At 38.1% G+C, this 19,739-nt stretch overlaps 1 long non-coding RNA gene across 1 annotated transcript in view; it reads left to right on the forward strand.

Annotated features, from left to right (window-relative positions):
* Nucleotides 1–19,739, forward strand: part of LOC112927653 (uncharacterized) — a 90,342-nt gene that overhangs the window by 5,416 nt on the left and 65,187 nt on the right. Inside the window, exon 2 of the long non-coding RNA XR_003236590.2 lies at nucleotides 9,852–10,011. This is a non-coding gene — a long non-coding RNA (uncharacterized lncRNA). The remainder of the gene's footprint in view (nucleotides 1–9,851; nucleotides 10,012–19,739) is intronic.

A 19,739-nucleotide genomic window follows, 5' to 3' on the forward strand; every position in this document is an offset into this window, starting at 1 on the left:
AGCAAAACATTTTTTTTTATTTTGCAAAAATATTGAGGGTCTCTTTGTCCAGTGCTTTTATAAGAATATTATTTTGCCTTAGAAATTTAAACTGGAAACTTTCCTTCAAAATTGATCTTGTTTCCAGCCCCTTCTCTTTTGCTTTAGAGATTCCCTTTGGACAATTCAAAACGTAGGTCAAAATCAGGGGCATAAAACAAGGCAGAAAAGGCATAATATGAAGATAGAAGCTATGGTGTGACTGTATCCCAATTACTATATCAAAAATAAAATTTATCTCTTTCTGAAGCTCAAAGGGTGAGTCAGAGGAAAGCAGAACATCTGTGTAAGCCAGTGTCATGTATCTGTGATTGACTACCTTCTTTTTCAGCTCAAAATCGGAGCTTCTATTTCTCTGATCTGACTCAAATTGAGTAATGTGTACCCACATAAGGTCTTCATGAGAAAACTGTCCCCAGTCTCGTGTCCAGGGATCACAGCATAGGAAAAAGGGTCATCACAGAGAATTCCCCCTGTATCGGTTGAATGCGCATAGCATTGTTGTTAATCATAGAATTTCAGGGTTGAAAAGGACCTTAAAATTCTTATGGCCTGGTTAACCATTCCCAAAGCTGAAATCTTCATCAGATGAACACTCAGTGTTTGAATATACTCAGTGATGGGGAGCCTACTGGTAGAAGTTCCAGTGAGTCACCTAGAAAATTAATTATGGAGTTTTTGCAATCTCTACTGATTTGTAAATGTGAAACAAACATAAAATTAGTTGTATGAGGATTTTAAAGAATACCCTAAATTTGGAACCAGATGGATTTGGGGTTAGTAGTTCTATGATATAGGGCAGTTAACTGTTCTCAGCATTCATTGCCTCCTCTGTAAAATGGGTGTGACAAACTCAATCTCCCTGAGTTTTATGAGGATTAGCTAAGATAATGTTTAGAAAATTCCTAGAATGGTGCCTTTCTGGCACAGAGAATTATTATTTCCTTGTATTCATAAGTAGAAGAAACTCCTAGATACACACACAAAAACAAAGAATGGTAATTGTATCACTTGTTAAGACTAGTGCATTTTCTGCTTGAGTCTCTATAAGGATGATGAGTAGAAGAGGATGATGGGATTATTTGCTTGTTTTGATTATTTTTAATTATTTCAAAAGATAGAAACCATTATGTCAAAATAAATACGTGGGTGTTTACGCTTCCTTGTATCTTTTAGTTACTTTTCTATTTTCATCAATTAGTTTTTTTAACCATTAATTCCATCAACAACCTCTGTAGAGCCGAGCATTACCAACACCATCATTATTTTTTTTTAAGAGTCTTGTTCCAGTCTAGCTTACAGTCCAGAATCTCATCTACTGTGCTCCAGAGCCACAAGAAATGGGAAATACCATTATTTCAGTGAAGTTCCTCACAATGGCCCTGGAGAGAATATTAAAAATATGTTTTCCGGAAGCCTGTTACTGAATATGTTTTGGGGAAAACAGAGAGGGAGACAGAAAAGAAGGGGAAAGGAACCACAGTATATATAGCTGTTATTTGTAGCATTGTTTGTACCATATGTGCAAAAAAAAAAAGTTCAAGTGACTTAGGGGCACTGATTTTATCATTTTCTCTATAGAAAACATGTATTTTTAGAAACGTAATGACCTAAAGAACTAGCATTCTTCTGTCCATAAGATTAGTTTGTCATGAGAGTGGCATGTGTTGTTTTTAGAGAAAAGAAAGTCAGATTTGACAAGATGTGATACAATTAATCTAAGATCACCACTGAAGGATAAATTATGTATGAATTAATTCAATCTCAATCATCTGATAACTATTCAGACAGATATGATGACTACAGGCATGAGTCTGAGCTACTGTTAATTGACTCTTAGAATACTCATTGTTGGAAATGTTGGACTCTAACTTATATTATCTGGATTCTGTTTGTCTTTTCCCATAGCAAAAATATTCTTTTTTTTATTTTTTATTTTTTAGCAAAAATATTCTAAGGTAAAAAAAAATTGTTCAAGGTATGACCTCTAACCAAAGTATTTTTCACAGAGTAAAAGTTGTTGGGCATTTTACTTCTTATAGCTGAAGCTATTCAATAAAATTTCATTTTTTATTATCTTTATGGATGAAAGAATATCCAGAAAACCAAAACTATAGGATCCAAGTACTCAGGGCAATGAGAAAAAAAATTACAAATGGACCATATAATGATGACTCCTCTCATTTCTCTGCCTGTGTTTCAAGAGATATGAGTTTCCTGAACCTTGAAGGGAGAAGAATCTCATTGATAGCCACTCTTACTTCTCCTTGAGAATCTGTCCTACGTGACAAGTGGCAGGGAATGCCTGTGTTGGGGCCGTGGTCTTGGGAGCCTGATCTTCCATTTTACCCCTCCATGTACACTTAAAGAGAGTTTCTGGTCAAAAGTGTAGGAAATGCCATTCTCCAGTTTAAAATTTGGTGAATGGTCAGTCTTGTGCTGGTCAGTTGATCAGTTATGTTGTGCAAAACCAAAGACCTGTGACATAGGTTGAATGTCTCTAAGCACTAACACTTCAACTTGAAATTAAATATATTGACAAAAGAAGCTTCTATTTTGTCAATAAGTGTTTGTAAAAAGTTGTAAGATGTTATAGAAGAGAAATTTCTAAAGGGGGGGTATGTCTTGCAATAAAAGAAGTTGAATTTGGTAAACATACTGGCAACTATAAGGACATAATTTCATATATTAATTCCATAGTAAGGAAGGACTAGTAAGAACTGGTGATTAAGTGGACTTTAGCCCAAAAGGTAAATATTTTTGGCTCTCTTTTCTGGCTCATTATTAAATATTATTATGTAAGATATCACCAATTCATTAGAAATTCTGCTTTTATCGTTTATTAAGACTAGTGGCAAGAACACATTGGCCTAGAGGGGAAGAATGGATGAAGGAGAAACTAGCATAGCCATGCATATGATCTATAAATTACACATAATTCAAATCATTACCCGCTTCAAGTAATTATTTTCTTTTTAACCACGCATTTTCCCTTCTTTCCCACTGATTGTAAAACAATTGCACTCAGAGCTTTTCTGGAAAAAGGCAAGCTTAATCCTCAGAGTTCCTAGAGAGCCACATTGCATCTTATGTCTCATAGACATAAATTCTCCAAAATTAAAAGAAACCAATACCACTCCCTCTTCCCATCCCCACCCCCAATTGTTGATTTGGTAGCTGCACATCGAAAGAGTCAAAATGTATACGGAAAATAAATTAGCATATTTCACTCTATCTGTTCTGGGAATAGAAAACTGCCTTTCCTTTCAGATTCCAAGAACTCTATGAATTCAAGAACATATGAAGTTGAGTCAAGATAGCCTGACTGCAAATAATCTGCTCAACCATAACATTCAGCTCATTTTAAATCTTTATTGAATACCTATTACACATCAAGGCCCTGAATCCCAAGGTGAAAGGCACTGCCTCTGTCCTCCAAGATCTCTTAGTTTAGTGATAAAGCAGATGAGACCATGTTGTAATAAATAATATTCTATAACGTATTGGATGGAGATGCCCTTGAACCACCAAATGCTCGTTTTTAAACTTTACCAAATTTCTCACTTTCATTAACACTGTAAAGTCCTAGAGTTGCATGCAGTAGCGATAGGCTTCCATGGCACATATTCAAGGAAATTAAGAAAATCAGAACATTGCCTTCCATCAAATGGCAAGGTCAACAACTTGTATGTCCTTCTGGAGATGACATAGTCCAAAACTTTGATATTCCTCCAGAATACAGACTCAGAATTTACGGTGTGCCAGACATATTTGGAGAGGACATTAACAGGAAATGTTCTATAAAGTAAGAAATTAAATCATTTAGGAGGGCCAGGAATTGAAACGACCAAGATAACCAAGGGAAACAAAATGAAAGGAGGCACCAAAACAGTTAAAAATCTTTTCATATTTGATGTCCAAACCGTGAAAGCTGCAAGAAGGGTGACATACAAAGGAAGAGAAGCTCATGTTGTTTGACTTCTCAAGTGGAACTGAGAGCAAAATATAATAACTATCTCCTCTACTTTGTGTGTGTGTGTGGTGTATATATATATATATATATATACATAAAATTTATACATTTAATTTTTTCTTTATATACATTATATATACTATATATAATATAACATAATAATATAATATAATATAATATAATATAATATAATATAATATAATATATATAATGAAACAACAGTAAACCCCAACCTCTTCTCAGGAAATAATGGCTTCTGGCACTAATATCCTAAATATAAGCATGTCTGGTTTTACATTATTACTTTTCTTTTTACTGATATATACAAATTGCCACTATATTTAAACGGATCATTTGAAAAATATTTCAAGAAAGAGAAGAATCTTACTGAAACTGTTTTCCCAAGACTGAAAAGTGGGTTCCTTTGTATTTTTTTTTTTTTTACTGTTTTAGTAGGTCAAGACAGACTGTAAATTTACTTCTTAGAGCCAGTTAGCCTTGGGACTCCTACTGCAGTCTGACAGTGATGCCTTCTAATTGTTGTTTATGGATATCAAGAGATTTTACACCTTTTTTTTTTTGTCTTTGGTTTTCTCTGATTCTCTTTTTCAATGTGGTATTTAATTTGTGTTTTTTTCTCAGTCCACCACCAATAAACAATTCTTGAGGGAATGTTGCGTTTGAATTCGAGGAGATTCCATCAGAACTTTCTTAGTCAGGAGTTGCCACTATTCTTATATCTGATGCTTTACTGCATAAATAACCCCTCGCCCCACCTCTACTTTCTCCCTCTTCCAAAAAGGAAGAAAGGTAGAAGGAATGCCAGAAAAGCAGCCATTGGCATCTTACACTGAAATCCTGTTTTGCTATTCAATCTACTTGAGGTTTAATTTCTTTCTTTACGAAATTATTTGGGGAGAGAAAAAATTTTCCCTGCTGTTGCCCTGCTATATTATTATTTGACTGATTTTCAGTTTATTAGTCATTCATCTGGATTGGTGCCTGTATATTTTCCCAAAGGTTTAATATGGAAAATTATTTCTTTGGCCATATTGAATCTTAGCTCAAAATTGTATCTTTTTCATATCTAAGAAGCCTCACAGATATTTTTTCTTTTTTTAAAAAAGGTTTTATTTATTTATTTGACAGAGAGAGAGAGAGAGCGCGCACAAGCAGGGGGAGCGGCAGGCAGAGGGAGAGGGAGAAGCAGGCTCCCCACTGAGCAGGGAGCCTTGATGCAGGGCTCCATCCCAGGACCCCGGGATCATGACCTGAGTCCAAGGCAAATGCTTAACCGACTGAGCCACCCGGGTGCCCCACAGATATTTTCTTATTAATGCTCACAATATTCTTATATAACAAAAGACACTACAATAACATGATTTATAATATAAGAAACAGAATAAAGCAAATCTGATTAAGGTGGCATTAGTTGATAAGAGCTAGGAAAGAACAAAAATTAAAAAAAAAATCCTGGGTCTGCTGGTTCTCAGACATGCTATGATGTTCTTCTGTGACTTTATAAGACAGATAGCTGCAATATTGTCATCATGGGTGATCAGAAGAAGGTTCTTGGGATGCTGATAGAAACTGGGACTGGAACCAGCTGCTGCTGCCTGGGGAAAGAGCAGTTGGGCGCTGCTGACAGGAGCGGCAAGCCATCAGGACCTACATCCCTTGTCGCTCCTCCGGACTTGCAGTCTCTCTCTAACAGAATTTACCCCAGTGGCAAAACTGAAGAGTGCACCAGCTAGCAAAGGAGCAAGGGAATGTGTGGAGTCCCAGGGCCAGGATCACAGAGCAGTGTATAGAAGTGTGTATTTGAACCCCCCCGCCCCACTCGTTGGTACTCAGTATTCCATATCCACCCTTGTACACATATTTACCTTCCATACCACACTCTGTGCTTTTTGTCCTTCCTCCAATGAAGATCCTTCGTCCTTTGCTCCAGTGTGAAGTTCCAAAATTCATGTTGTCCATCTCTAGCTGCTATTAAATACTCTTCTAATTCCGCCTAAACATGATGCAATCTAAAGACTAACCTGTAGTTAACTGCCGACAACCATCCTTATATAAAATCAGAAGGGGGCAAAGAGGATGGAGGAAAAACAAATTGTGTGTGCGAATATATATATATAATTATTACTATGCAATATATGTGTGTGTTGTTCTGCAAAGCTGCTACAGTACTTTTTTTTACAGTACTTTTTTTCTTTCATTACAGTACTTTTTTTCATTTCTTTCTTTCATTTTTTCTTTCATTACAGTACTTTTTTTTGCAGTACTTTTTTTCTTTCATTATTTACCTACATAAATAACGTAGGTACTTTTTTCTTTAATAATAAATTTATTTTTTATTGGTGTTCAACTTGCCAACATACAGAACAACACCCAGTGCTCATCCCGTCAAGTGCCCCCCTCAGTGCCCGTCACCCAGTCACCCCCACTCCCCGTCCCCCTCCCCTTCCACCACCCCTAGTTCATTTCCCAGAGTTAGGAGTCTTCATGTTCTGTCTCCCTCTCTGATATTTCCCACTCATTTTTTTCTCCTTTCCCCTTTATTCCCTTTCACTATTTTTTATATTCCCCAAATGAATGAGACCATATAATGTTTGTCCTTCTCCGATTGACTTACTTCACTCAGCATAATACCCTCCAGTTCCATCACGTAGGTACTTTCTATACCATCCCTTCCAGGGTTCCTTTGCCCTAAGTCAAGACTCAACTAGTTATTGTCCTTTCCCTGATGCGGTGTCCCAAACCTTCACTCTTGAAAGCTCTGAATTCTTAGTCTTGTCCTTCAACTCTTATTTAAAGCTTCTGCTTTCCATTAACCTCTTCTATTGGTCATAAAAATCTCAAGAGGCAGCATGGGCGTACAAAGAAGGTGGTTCCAAACACAAAGCCTTCTACTTCTGTTGTATAGCAGCAATCAAACTTATCCTTGGTAATCAGGTTTTATTCTCTGCAAGGGAAAAGGTACGGGTGTCAGGTGACTTTCACTGGCATATTGTTCAATAATATCAGTTAATTAAACTACAACTGTTTCTGATGTCAATCTTCCAGATCTCCTGGCCCATTATGGCCGCAGGAGGCAACAACATGGCCTGTATCCTGCAGAATGGTGCACTGGAAGGATCAGTAGCACACACTGTCAGGGCACCCTAGTGAAAAATGGGGATAATTCAGCAGATTGATTTTGGTTAGACTTTTTTGATAAAGATGTGATGTGACTGTACTGATTTCCAAGACTGCATTCACCTTTCATTTGTGACAGTCAGAAACTAAGACTAGTTGATTACAGGACAGCAGGGAGATTTGACAGTTAAATAATGGATCAGTTTAGGGAAACCACACAGGCTTTCCACAAGTCAAATATCTTTGGCCCAGGCGGGCTCTCCGAATGTTCCTCTTCTTTCCTTTATGGAGGCTTCACACCTTACTTTGTGTTTCTCTCATCCTTTTCATTTCTGCCATACACTGTAGTCCATGAGCGTCCTCTTCACTGTAAGACTAGCTGCAGAATAGGATTTAGCAGTTCCTCTATTTTTTGTCTCCTTGAATATTCTTCTTAATTAAAATGTTCTTCTGTTAATTACTATGAGAAAAAAGACTGAGGCAAACAGAAGTACCATTGTAGGGGGGCGCATGGGTGGCTCAGTCGGTTGTGCATCTGACTCTTGATTTCAGCTCAGGTCAGGATCTCAGGGTCATGAAAGGGAGTCCCCCCCCCCCCCCCCCCCCCCCGCCAACCCTGTTGGGCTTCCTGCTCAGCGAGGAGTCTGCTGGAGATCGTCTCTTTAGCTCCCCCATCACCGCCCCATCCCTCCCCATTCAAATAAATATTTAAAACAAACAAATGGGCACTGAGGGGGGCACTTGATGGGATGAGCACTGGGTGTTATTCTGTATGTTGGTAAATTGAACACCAATAAAAAATAAATTTATTTTAAAAAATAAAATAAAACAAACAAACAAAATGAGAAGCATCACTGCTTCAATTCATTTAGCAAATCATTTTTGAACACTTACTTTTTGCCAGGGTTTTAGCAGTGGAACTGGATGGCCCCTCATGGAGATTACAGCTTTAGGAAATCATATGATGATGGTTATATAGATCTCAGATTTCTTTAAGTTATTAGAGTGATTGTCCCTGCTCTATAATTTCTTACTGTTCTGCTAGATTAGGATACTATCTGTGTTTTCTAAAAAAAAAAAAAAAAAAAGAAAGAAAGAAAGAAAGAAAAAAAAGAAAAATCACTGCCACCTAGTTTGAAATGAAAAGATCATTTGAAATAAGAGTGGTTTCAGAAAACCCGCAACCTGTGGTCATTGGCAGTTAGGCTTAACTGCTTAGGCTCCAGCCCAAAGCAGTGGTTTCAGGCTTGCACCATCGTTCTACTTGGGGAGTTTGGTTATGGTTTGAGTCTGTGGAAATTTCTCTCGCTTCCAGGATCATTTTCATAATCTCTGAGTATGTCCCTCTCTGCCACCTGAAGTTTACTTTTATGATCTCCTTGCCTAAGGCAAGTGGCTTCCTGCCTGACTTCATTTCTTTCATCTCTCTGGGAAGTCTCCAAATCCAAGAAGTCTTACTCTCTTCCCTGTTTCTGACCTCTACACTGAATGAATAATTTTCCTAAAAAACATTAAGTAACCATATTTCAAGACTAGTTCTGTATTCAAGCAAACTGTGATCCCCCCCCCTTATTGTTCTAGGTTAATGGACCTTCTTCCACAAGCCTGATTTCTCTCTCTGCCTCTCATTCATTTTCATGGAACTTACTTTGTGTTAGGCTCTGCTTCAGGTGTTTTTTTTTTTCAGGTGGGTTTTATGTGTAATTTGACCCTATCCTTCTAACAGCCCTATGAAGGTGATTTTATTATCTCTCTTTTATAGAAGAAGGAACTGAGGTCCAGAGAGAGTAAAATCAGTTGCTCCAGGCCAGATGGAGGCGAGCCTGTGTGATTCTAGTGGCTGGTGTATTTTTTTTTTTTCAAGATCTTTCTCCTACCATCTTTTTTTTTTTCCCAAGAGAGGGAGGGAAGGAGGAATATATATCCAATATATCAGTTCTTTGCAAGATTTAACTGGGTTCAAGAGCAATGTGAGTCAATAGTATATGTGGTTACCGGAAATGCAAATAGGCTTCATTTATTAAAATGCAGTGCTTGTAATAAAGAAGGTGATCATTTTGTCGTGTTCTCTGTTGGACTTGCCATATGTGGAGCCATGTATTCCATTCTGAATTCCATCTTTCATGAGGAATATTCAAACTAGAAAGTATCCAGGAGGAAACCTTTAGGTTTGGCTGAGAAGCCACTGAAAGGACTGAGGGATGGTGTCCTACCTGTAAAACTGGAAGCTTAGGTGTTTTGAGTCATTTGGAGAGCATTCTTATAGAAAAGGGATTAACATTTCTGTACATTTCCAGAGGGGAGAACTATGCACAGTAAAGGCACGTGAGAAGAATGTATTTGAACTCACAGTCAGGTAGAGTCAGAATTGTCCACAAATGGAATGAATGGGCTGCTGCAGAAGATTGTTAGCTGCCTGTTTCTTGCAGGATTCAATCAGCTGGGAAATCGCTTTTGGGGAATGTTGGAGAAGAGAGCCCGTATTGAATTAGTCACATCCAATGAAATGCATCGATACATGATAAATACCTAGCATAGAGGCATGCAACAAACGTCCCTGTTTATGCCCACTCTTTCCAAAAGGCAGATTCCATCCTTTCCCAGTTCTCATCTTTAATCACTCACTGCCTGAACCTTTCTTTACTCTTTCGCTAAACCTGACCACTTCCTATTATCTCTTTTTTTTTTCCTGCATCTTTAGGTATTTGCCTCTGTTGCTCCCTTTGCCTAGAAGCCTTACCTAGTCCCATTCATGCCTTTGGAAGTCCTGAGAAAATACTTCAAGCTGGATCCCAAATGTCATCCTCTCAACAAAGCCTTTAATTGAGCTTTCCAACCCATCATGCTTCCTCAAACACAGTGTAAGTACTTCACTACCTTTTAGTACCTTCACTACCTTTTACCTCGTACCTAAATCCTTCTCCATCAAATTGTAGGCTTCTCATGGGACTGTTGTCTTAATCCATTTTGGTATTTGCCTCCTCTTATCCCCATTCAGCAGCATGTAGGTTATATATCCCAGTACCGGGCACAATCTGCTTGCTGAATATATGTCGGTTGAATGGAATGGAATAGAATTATAGGTCGTTGGGTTAAAATGTTGACTAAGACAATACGTGGACTTGACTCAGTGGTAACTGGTCAGAAGTCTTAAGACTGTAAGCGTCAGTTGGGGTGAGTAGCTAATAGATATGTGGGTACTTTTCTCTAGAAAACCTGTCTCTAGATACATCCAGAAAGGTCCAGTAAAAGAACCGGAAAATAAAGAAAAACAAATCGGAGCCAGTTTAGGTTTCCACACCTGAACTGTTCACACATATAAGCAAGGGCTTATTTCTCTTCACTTGGATTTTTTCTTGCCAGTGGCCAATGACCTGCAGGGAGTATTTTTCTCTTATTCCCTTTGCCACTTGGTGAATAATTACAGGTTCAAATTAAGGTATCTCACAAAGCAAGCTAAACCACTGTTTCCTAGATAACTTCTAATACTTAACAGCGGATTATGGTGATGACAGCATCAGAATTTTATTTATTTATTTATTTATTTATTTATTTATTTATTTATTTAAGATTTTATTTATTTATTCATGAGAGACACACAGAGAGAAAGACAGGCAGAGACACAGGCAGAGGGAGAAGCAGGCTCCATGCAGGGAGCCCTATGTGGGACTGGATTCCGGGTCTCCAAGATCACACCCTGGCCGGAAGGTGGCGCTAAACCGCTGAGCCACCTGGGCTGCCCAGCATCAGAATTTTAAATGATTTATGTTGCCCCTCAAAATAAATCCCATTGTAATTCCATGCAAATTATTGTAGAAGGTTTCTGGTGGTAAATTCAAAGTACTTGAATCATCTTTTCTTTAAATAATTTTTAATCAGCCAACATTATACAATCTTGCATGCAATTAAAAATGTCATAGATAGTGGTTGAGGAATCTTTATGTTTCAGCATTTTAAAAATCTATTTTTGGCTTAGAGTTTTCTGTTAAATCCCAGTGCTTTTGTTGCTTCATGTATTTCAAGCTTATGATAGGAATCAGGCAAGATCAGTTGGGAAGATTAGCAAGTGTTATAAGTAGTAGAGTTAAGGCCATGACTTATTACTGTATATTCATTTGTATTTACTTTCATTTAGGCATATAAAATTACAACCTAATTTAGCAAAGGTCCTTTTTTTTTGCAATAATCAATTCTATCACGAAGCACAAAATATTATTTTTTCATCTTTGCAACAGATCTTATTTCATTCTTTACTATCTGTTTCTATTTTCCCTTATCTAAGCTTTTTTTAAAAGATTTTATTTATTTATTTATTTATTTATTTATTTATTTATTCATGAGAGACAGAGAGAGAGAGAGAGAGAGAGAGTCAGAGACACAAGCAGAGGGAGAAGCAGGCTCCATGCAGGGAGACTGATGTGGGACTCGATCCCAGGTCTCCAGGATCAGGCTCTGGGCTGAAGGCCGTGCTACCGCTAAGCCACCCCAGCTGCCCTATCTACGCTTTTTTAACGTTAAATGTTTTTGGTTACCCTAGCCCATTAAATAACCCTAAATGTCCACAATTTCTGCAGAGTTTACCAAGATAGCTTAAAGAGGGCTAACCTTTTTTAAAATATATTTTGTATTGGAGTTCGATTTGCCTACATATAGTGTAACACCTAGTGCTCATCCCATCAAGTGCCCCCCCTCAGTGCCCGTCACCCAATCACCCCATCCCCTTGCCCACCTCCCCTTCCACTATCCCTTGTTTGTTTCCCAGAATTAGGAGTCAAGAGAGCTAACCTTTACTCTTCCAGCCCCAATGCAGTTTCCTAAAAGCTATTGGATGATGTTTTGTGATGATTTCACTCTGTACATCTTGGTTTGGTGGTTTGATTCCATTTTTCTGATTTTAGTTCTTTTTTTTTATTGTCTGATGAAAGTTGCTAAGTTCCAAGAAACCACCCACGTCATTCACTTTGTACAAGACCATACAAAATTAGACTCCCAATAATTTTTTAAAAAGATTTCATTTATTTATTCAAGGCGGGGAGGAGCAGAGGGAGAGGGACAAGCAGACTCCACATTGAGTGCAGAGCTCAACGATGGGCTAAAACTCACAACCCTGAAATCATGACCTGAGCTGAAACCAAGAGTTGGACACTTAAGCAACTGAGCCACCCAGGTGCCCTGGCTCCCAATAATTTTTAATGATGAAAAAGGCAAACAAGAACAATGCTTCTTTCAATTTAATATCTATTGGTGGATAGAAGAGGTTTGCTTCCTTGTGCTATAAGGGATTTGACTGAATTAGTATTTGTCCTTTTATGACTTGTTACTGTGTGTTTTCAGAAAAGAAAAGAGAAGAAAAATGTCTTCACAGATTTCTTGCTTTGTTTGTTCTATGGCTGACTTAACATTAGGAAGCTTGCCCTTTAGTCATATAACCGGATTCTGGACCAAAGACAGGCGGGTTGAAAAGCATGTTATCTTTGAGGAACTATGCTCAGATGTTAGCTAAAGCTATGCTCAAGGTGTATTCCACTATGTACACTAATGTCATGACCACTCATGCTCGTAGTGTCTGGTACAGGTGCACAGGTACATTCAGTGAATGCTACCAGACAGTTGTGCACTTCGAGAAGAGTGCACACCACGTAACTCTTAGACATAGTTAGATGGTTAAAATCAGCCCAGCGCCTCAATTTTGGTGTGTTGTCATAATCCACGCCAAGAAGGTAAACAAAGTTTATAAAAAGTTCCTTTTCACGTGTTCTGTTTGAAATCTGCTGGCACCTTCAATTTTGACTAACTATTTAAATACAGCTTCCTCTATCACAGCTGGTTGCCTGTGAATGAGAAATATTTAAATACACTGCTAAATTTTCTAAATGGAATTTTTAGAAATTCCACATTATGCATCTGCATATGCAATTTCAGCTAAATCATAATACAGCATGGTAGTAATATATTTCTTACTTTGGTAATTACTTTATTAGCTAATTAGTATTAAAACAGATTGCCAGAGCACCTAATATGATTTCCTAACTGCTGCTTAGTGTTAAAGAGTAGAACTGCTACCACTGGTAATTCACTGGGAGAGTTTTAAATGTTCTTGTCGTCGTAATAATAATTATAAATGAGATGAAGTTAGATTTCTATACTATTACAGTATGGTGGCGGTGGTATGGCCCTCACAACCTTCTTCTTCTTTTTATTCTTTTTTTTTGTATATTTTTTTATTGGAGTTCGATTTGCCAACATATAGCATAACACCCAGTGCTCATCCCGCCAAGTGCCCCCCTCAGTGCCCGTCACCCAGGCACCCCAACCCCCTGCCCACCTCTCTTTCTACCACCCCTTGTTCGTTTCCCAGAGTTAGGAGTCTCTCATGTTCTGTCTCCCTCTGTGATATTTCCCACACATTTTCTCTCCTTTCCCCTTTATTCCCTTTCACTAATTTTTATATTCCCCAAATGAATGAGACCATATAATGTTTGTCCTTCCCCAATTGACTTACTTCACTCAGCTTCATACCCTCCAGTTCCATCCACGTTGAAGCAAATGGTGGGTATTTGTCGTTTCTGATGGCTGAGGAATATTCCATTGTATACATAGACCACATCTTCTTTATCCATTCATCTTTCGATGGACACCGAGGCTCCTTCCACAGTTTGGCTATTGTGGACATTGCTGCTAGAAACATCGGGGTGCAGGTGTCCCGGCGTTTCACTGCATCTGTATCTTTGGGGTAAATCCCCAGCAGTGCAATTGCTGGGTCGTAGGGCAGGTCTATTTTTAACTCTTTGAGGAACCTCCACACAGTTTTCCAGAGTGGCTGCACCAGTTCACATTCCCACCAACAGTGCAAGAGGGTTCCCCTTTCTCCACATCCTCTCTAACGTTTGTTGTTTCCTGCTTTGTTAATCTGCACCATCCTCACTGGTGTGAGGTGGTATCTCATTGCCCTCACAACCTTCTTGAGAAAAATGAATGACTGCAATATTTAAGCACCTTTACAAATTACCTGGGATGAATTTGATGAGCCTAAGGCAGCTAGGAAATTCTCAAGTGAGATCAGTATGTCATATAGCATAAATTAAAAAGGCCATGTGTTTTATTTTACTTTTATTTCATTTTATTTAATTTTTTTTTTATCTTTGTATACCTCTTATTGCACCTACTACCAAGTAGTCAAATAAGGTTTGCTGAATGAGTGAATGGGTCTCTAGGAGTCCAAGATCTGTCCAGAGCAGGGGTACATAGATGCTAAGTGTTTACTCACCTTTTTCTGTATCCCCCTGGGGAACATGAACTTTTGCATACATTTCTACATAAGCCAGAGATCAAGTCAGCTGTATATCAAGCATGGACTGCGCCCTTAAAAAGGTGTATTTCTCAAGAGTGACAAAAAATATAACACGTGTTTAAAAAATGTAGAGTCCCTTGAATGACAGACTCATACATGTATATTCATGCTCTAAATTATATGTATGCATATACTTATAATAAAAATATTCATGTTGGAAATCTTCAGCATATAGCTTCAAGAAACAAATTCTGATAACATTCGCCATCAGCTATATACTGAATTTCTCCATCATCTTGCAGCTACGTGGATATCACAGTGTCCTTTTCCCTGAGAGCTATAATGTAACTCTTGGTATAGTGCATACAGATCTGGGTTTTAATTTTGGCCCTTCCTTTTATTTGCTGTGTGGCCTTGGACACATAACTACACATAGCCTCTTTGGGGTTCAATAGCTTTACATATGACGTAGGACAATAACACCATCCATACCACAGGCTTATGGTGATGGTTAAGTGAAGTCATATATGTAAATCACCTACCATATTATCGTTTTCCAGGGCATGCTTGTCTCCTTGTATCTGCTCACCACAAAATGTTTACACATGCAGCTGTGAGAGTCTCTTTTTCAAGCCCATAAATCTTGATCTCAGGAGCATTTTTTTTAATTTTCCAAAATCATCTTAAAATCTATTTATATGCTTAAAAACCTGATGCAATTCTGTTGTTTGGAATCTCTACTGTTTTTTAAAAATTAAATTAAAAATTTGTTAAAAAGTAAAAATTGTGTATATTTAAAGTATACAACGTCATGAATTGATATCCATGTACTCAGTGAAACGATTACTACAGCCAAGCTAATTAACATATCATCTCCTCACACCATTATTTTTTGTGTGATGAGAGCATCTGAAATCTATTTTCTTTATTTTTTTAATTATTTATTTATGATAGTCACAGAGAGAGAGAGAGAGGCAGAGACACAGGCAGAGGGAGAAGCAGGCTCCATGCACCGGGAGGCCGATGTGGGATTCGATTCCGGGTCTCCAGGATCGCGCCCTGGGCCAAAGGCAGGCGCCGAACCGCTGCGCCACCCAGGGATCCCTGAAATCTATTTTCTTTGTATATTTCCAGTATCCAACACAGGGTTGCTCCTATAGTCACCATGGTGCACATAAGATCTCCAGACTTATTCATCCCACATAACTGCAACTTTGTACCCTTTGGTCAGCATCTCCCTATTTTCCCCACCTCTCCACCCTTGGTAACCACCATACTACTCTCTGCTTCTATGTATTTGACTTTTTAAAAATAGAGAATATCTTTATTGTTGATCAGTATGCTATTTGCCAGCTCGTGATCTTATCACCTGACAGTAAGCATTACCTGACAATTTATTTACTTTTGTAAACACATCATCACAGTTACTTTGGGATGTGTATTTTACTATGCTGCTCAAACTTAACAGAAGAGCCAAGGGACAGTCAACTAAGGTAAGTTATCAGATAATAGGGATAAGATGTCATTTCCACTATTCATGGGTTGGTCTCATGAGCCACAACAAATGGAACTTCCAAACTCTCTTGATTACATTTGGAAGTCATTACATTGCTGCATTGGGTAGATGCATCCTCTCAGGTAACCTCGGGTCATTCATCAATGAACACAATAGAAGAATAAGACTTAGTCAGCCTTTGGATCCTGCTGTAGGCAGATGTAAGCAGACTTGACACAGTCTGAGAAAGGGTCCAAGGGTTACTCAGGAAGACCATACATTTAAAGATTGCATTGTATGGTACAGTGATTCTCTCAGATACTATATTTGGTAGAGGCCTATTCTGTGACACTTTCAGGGAGGGAGAGTGTCCAGTGCCTTAGGGCCAAAGCAGGGTGATGAAGCATAATCCTCATGAAGGAAGCTTCAGCAGATTAGTTATTGGTTAGTTAGTGAAAGATTAGGGATTGCCCAGGGACATAGAAGATAACACACAAGGCCAGCCCAAGGAGAAAGAAATGGCTAGCTAACCAGAATAAAAGGCACAGATAGAAAGTAAAATGAGACAGTGCTTCTAGGGTGTAAGCCATGATAGGGAAATCCCATGGCTACAAATGGGATGATTAAGTTGCCGGTATGGATGATCAGTGCTGGAGATCTTTTCAAAATGAGAGGTGAATCTGCTTTGATCAGATAGGAGTGGAAGTGAGAAATGTGAGTAAAGAAGTTTAATCATGGCATAACCCGCATCCTTTGACAAGATGAACCAGGAGGTTAAGAAAACACTGCTACACATCACAGCCTAAATTTTTATGTCATATTTGTTCTGGGTCCTTTGCAGGAATAGAAAAAAACAAATCCAAACATTCATATGTAATCTCAAGGGACCTTGAATTGTCAAACAATCTTGAAAGGGAAGAGCAAAGTTGGAGGTCTCACACTTCCTGATTTTAAAACGTATTACAAAGCTACAATAAGCGAAGTGGAGTGGTACTAACATAAACACACACAAGCAGATCAATGGAACAGAATAAAAAAACCTAAAAATAAACTAATGTGTATAAAGAAATTATCTTCAACAAGGGTACTAAGGCCGCACAAATGGGAAAAGAACAGTCTCTTCAACAAATGGTGTGAGGAACACTGGATATCCACATACCAAAGATTGAAGTTGGATCCTTACCTTATACCATATACAAAAATTAACTTAAAATGAATTAAAGAGCTAAACGTAAGACCTAAAACAGTAGCATTCCTAGAAGACATCAGAGGGGGAAATCTTCATGACATTGGTGTTGGTAATAGTTTCTTGGATATGATACCAAGAGCATAAGCAACAAAAGCAAAAATAGATAGATGGGGGTGGGGACCCCTGGGTGGCTCAGTCAGTTAAGTGGCCAACCCTTGACTTTGGCTCAGGTCATGATCTCAGGGTCCTGGGATCAAGCTCCACATTGGGCTCTGTGCTCAGCAGGGAGTCTGCTTGAGATTCTCTCTCACCCTCTTCCTCTGACCCTCCTCTCCCTCTTAAACAAATGAATCTTTAAAAAAAAAGATAAATAGGACTTCATCAGGCTTAAAAACCTCTGCACATTAAAGGAAATAACAGAGTGAAAAGGTAATGTATGGAATGAGAGAAAATAATGTTTCTGATAAGTGGTTAATATCCAGAATATATCAAGAACTGTCACAATTCAACAACAAAAACCAAGTAACCTGGTTTTAAAAATGGGCAAAGGACCCAAATAGACATTTCTCTAAAGAAAACATACAAATATGAAAATGTGGCCAACATCATAATCACTAGAAAAATGCAAATCAAAACTACAGTGCGATATTACCTCACACCCATTAGGATGGCCACCATGGAAGAAACAGAGACTAATAAGTGTTGGCAAGGATGTGGAGAAAGTGGAAACTTGTGCATTGTTGGTGGGAATGGGAAATGGTGCAGCCACAATGGGAAATATTATGAGGGTTCCTTAAAAAATTGAAAATAGAATTACCATGTGGTTCAGCAATCCAATCCCACATCTGGATACATATATACACAGAGTTGAAATCAAGATCTCAAATACAACCATTTCACTGCAGCATTATTCACAATATCCAAGAGGTAGAAGCCCTCTAAATGTCCATTTTCTGGTGAATGGATCAAGAAAATGGGATATAAACAAACAATGGAATATTATTCATCCTTTAAAAAGGAAGAAGATCCTGTCATATGCTACAACATGGATGAACCTCGAGGACATTTTGATGAGCGAAATAAACCAGTTGCCAAAACTCACATACTGTATAATTCCATTTATATGAGGTATCCAGAGAATTCAAAGCCATGGAAACAAAGTAGAATGGTTGGTTGTTAGGGGTTGGGGAAAGAAAAAATGAGGGATTGTCATTTGTCAGGTTCATTTTTTCCAAGCAATAACTACCATAGCCAACAAAATCGATCCTAAAACCTTAAAAAGAAGGGCTTGCATATGTGACTTATGTGAACCAGGTGGCTTAACACTTAAACGGTCACACAATCTTTGGCTGTGAGCTGGAGGCCAGACCTGATTGTCAATCCAAAGGGTTTTCCTCCAGAGTTTCCTCTCCTTCAACTCACCCTCTGCTTGCATGGCACCTGGCCACACAGAGACTACTCTAGTAAAAATTCTGGAATAAATGAATGCCTCCTCCATTACCTAATCACTTCCCTCCTTTGTTAGTTGCAAGAAAAGTAAACATTTTCCTCAGGCTTCTAGATATGTACCAGACCAAGCAATTCTGCATGTAAATAATGTGACCACTGCCTAATAAAATGCACATGACAAAATGGCACTAAAATATTTCAAAATACAAGACAATTCTGGAAAGAGGTAAAAAAAAAATATCTAAAACGGAGCGTCATCATTAAATGTCTCTTGATATAGCCTCCACTGAATGTGTAGTTTTGAACCCGTAGGATTTCCTACTGTGGTGTGCCTTGCCCCAAAATACATATTTGCTACTGATTTAGAAACACATTCAAAGTGATAATTTTGGAACCTTTAGCTTTCCACAAAGTGTTTTCAAAATCTATTATGTTATATATTTCTTTCAGCCACCAGGTGGCATGTGCTTTGCTGCTGAAATACACAATAAAAATGTATAATAAAAATGTGTCCTGAAGAGAGAAATTATATCAAGTCTTACATATCTAACAAAAAAAATAATGATAGTGGATTTTATCATGAATTCAATCAACAGTAACCTAAGTGCTAATAGATTTGACAGTTATGTGTACCTCACATAAAGACCTTAGGAGCTTTAGGGTCGACATTTATCCTAGCAAAGAGCTCACAAATAAAATTTATAGCTGGTTTAAAATAGTTGAGCATAATTGTTTAAAATTGTCCTTTCTTAAGGAATTAATTTCATTAGTGGCCTGGTCTTGTAAGATGGAGGTAAAACAAATCTTTTTTCTCAATTCTATTATAATTTGCAACCCTGCTTATCTGTGGTGAAACCACACACTAGTATCTAAGTATCAGACCCAATAAAAGTAAAGATATGCTTCACATTAAGAAAACCGCCAAACATTAAGAAAAAAACAGGAGGCAATTCGTTTTATTTTAAAAAGTCACTCTACAAAAGCATTCACAGCAACATTGCTTTACAGAGCGAATTTTTGATTTTAACTTTTCATCTGACATCCTGAAAAAGGGAAAGAGGCCAACCAGGTGCTTATGAAGTTGTACCAGCCCTTTGGGGCTGGAGGAGTCTTTGGGAATGTGGCAAGATAAAAATCAACCATTTTTTCCCCTCTCACTAGTTTA

This window comes from Vulpes vulpes, chromosome X (genome assembly GCF_048418805.1).
Source record: "Vulpes vulpes isolate BD-2025 chromosome X, VulVul3, whole genome shotgun sequence".
In the NCBI taxonomy this organism is placed as follows: domain Eukaryota; kingdom Metazoa; phylum Chordata; class Mammalia; order Carnivora; family Canidae; genus Vulpes; species Vulpes vulpes.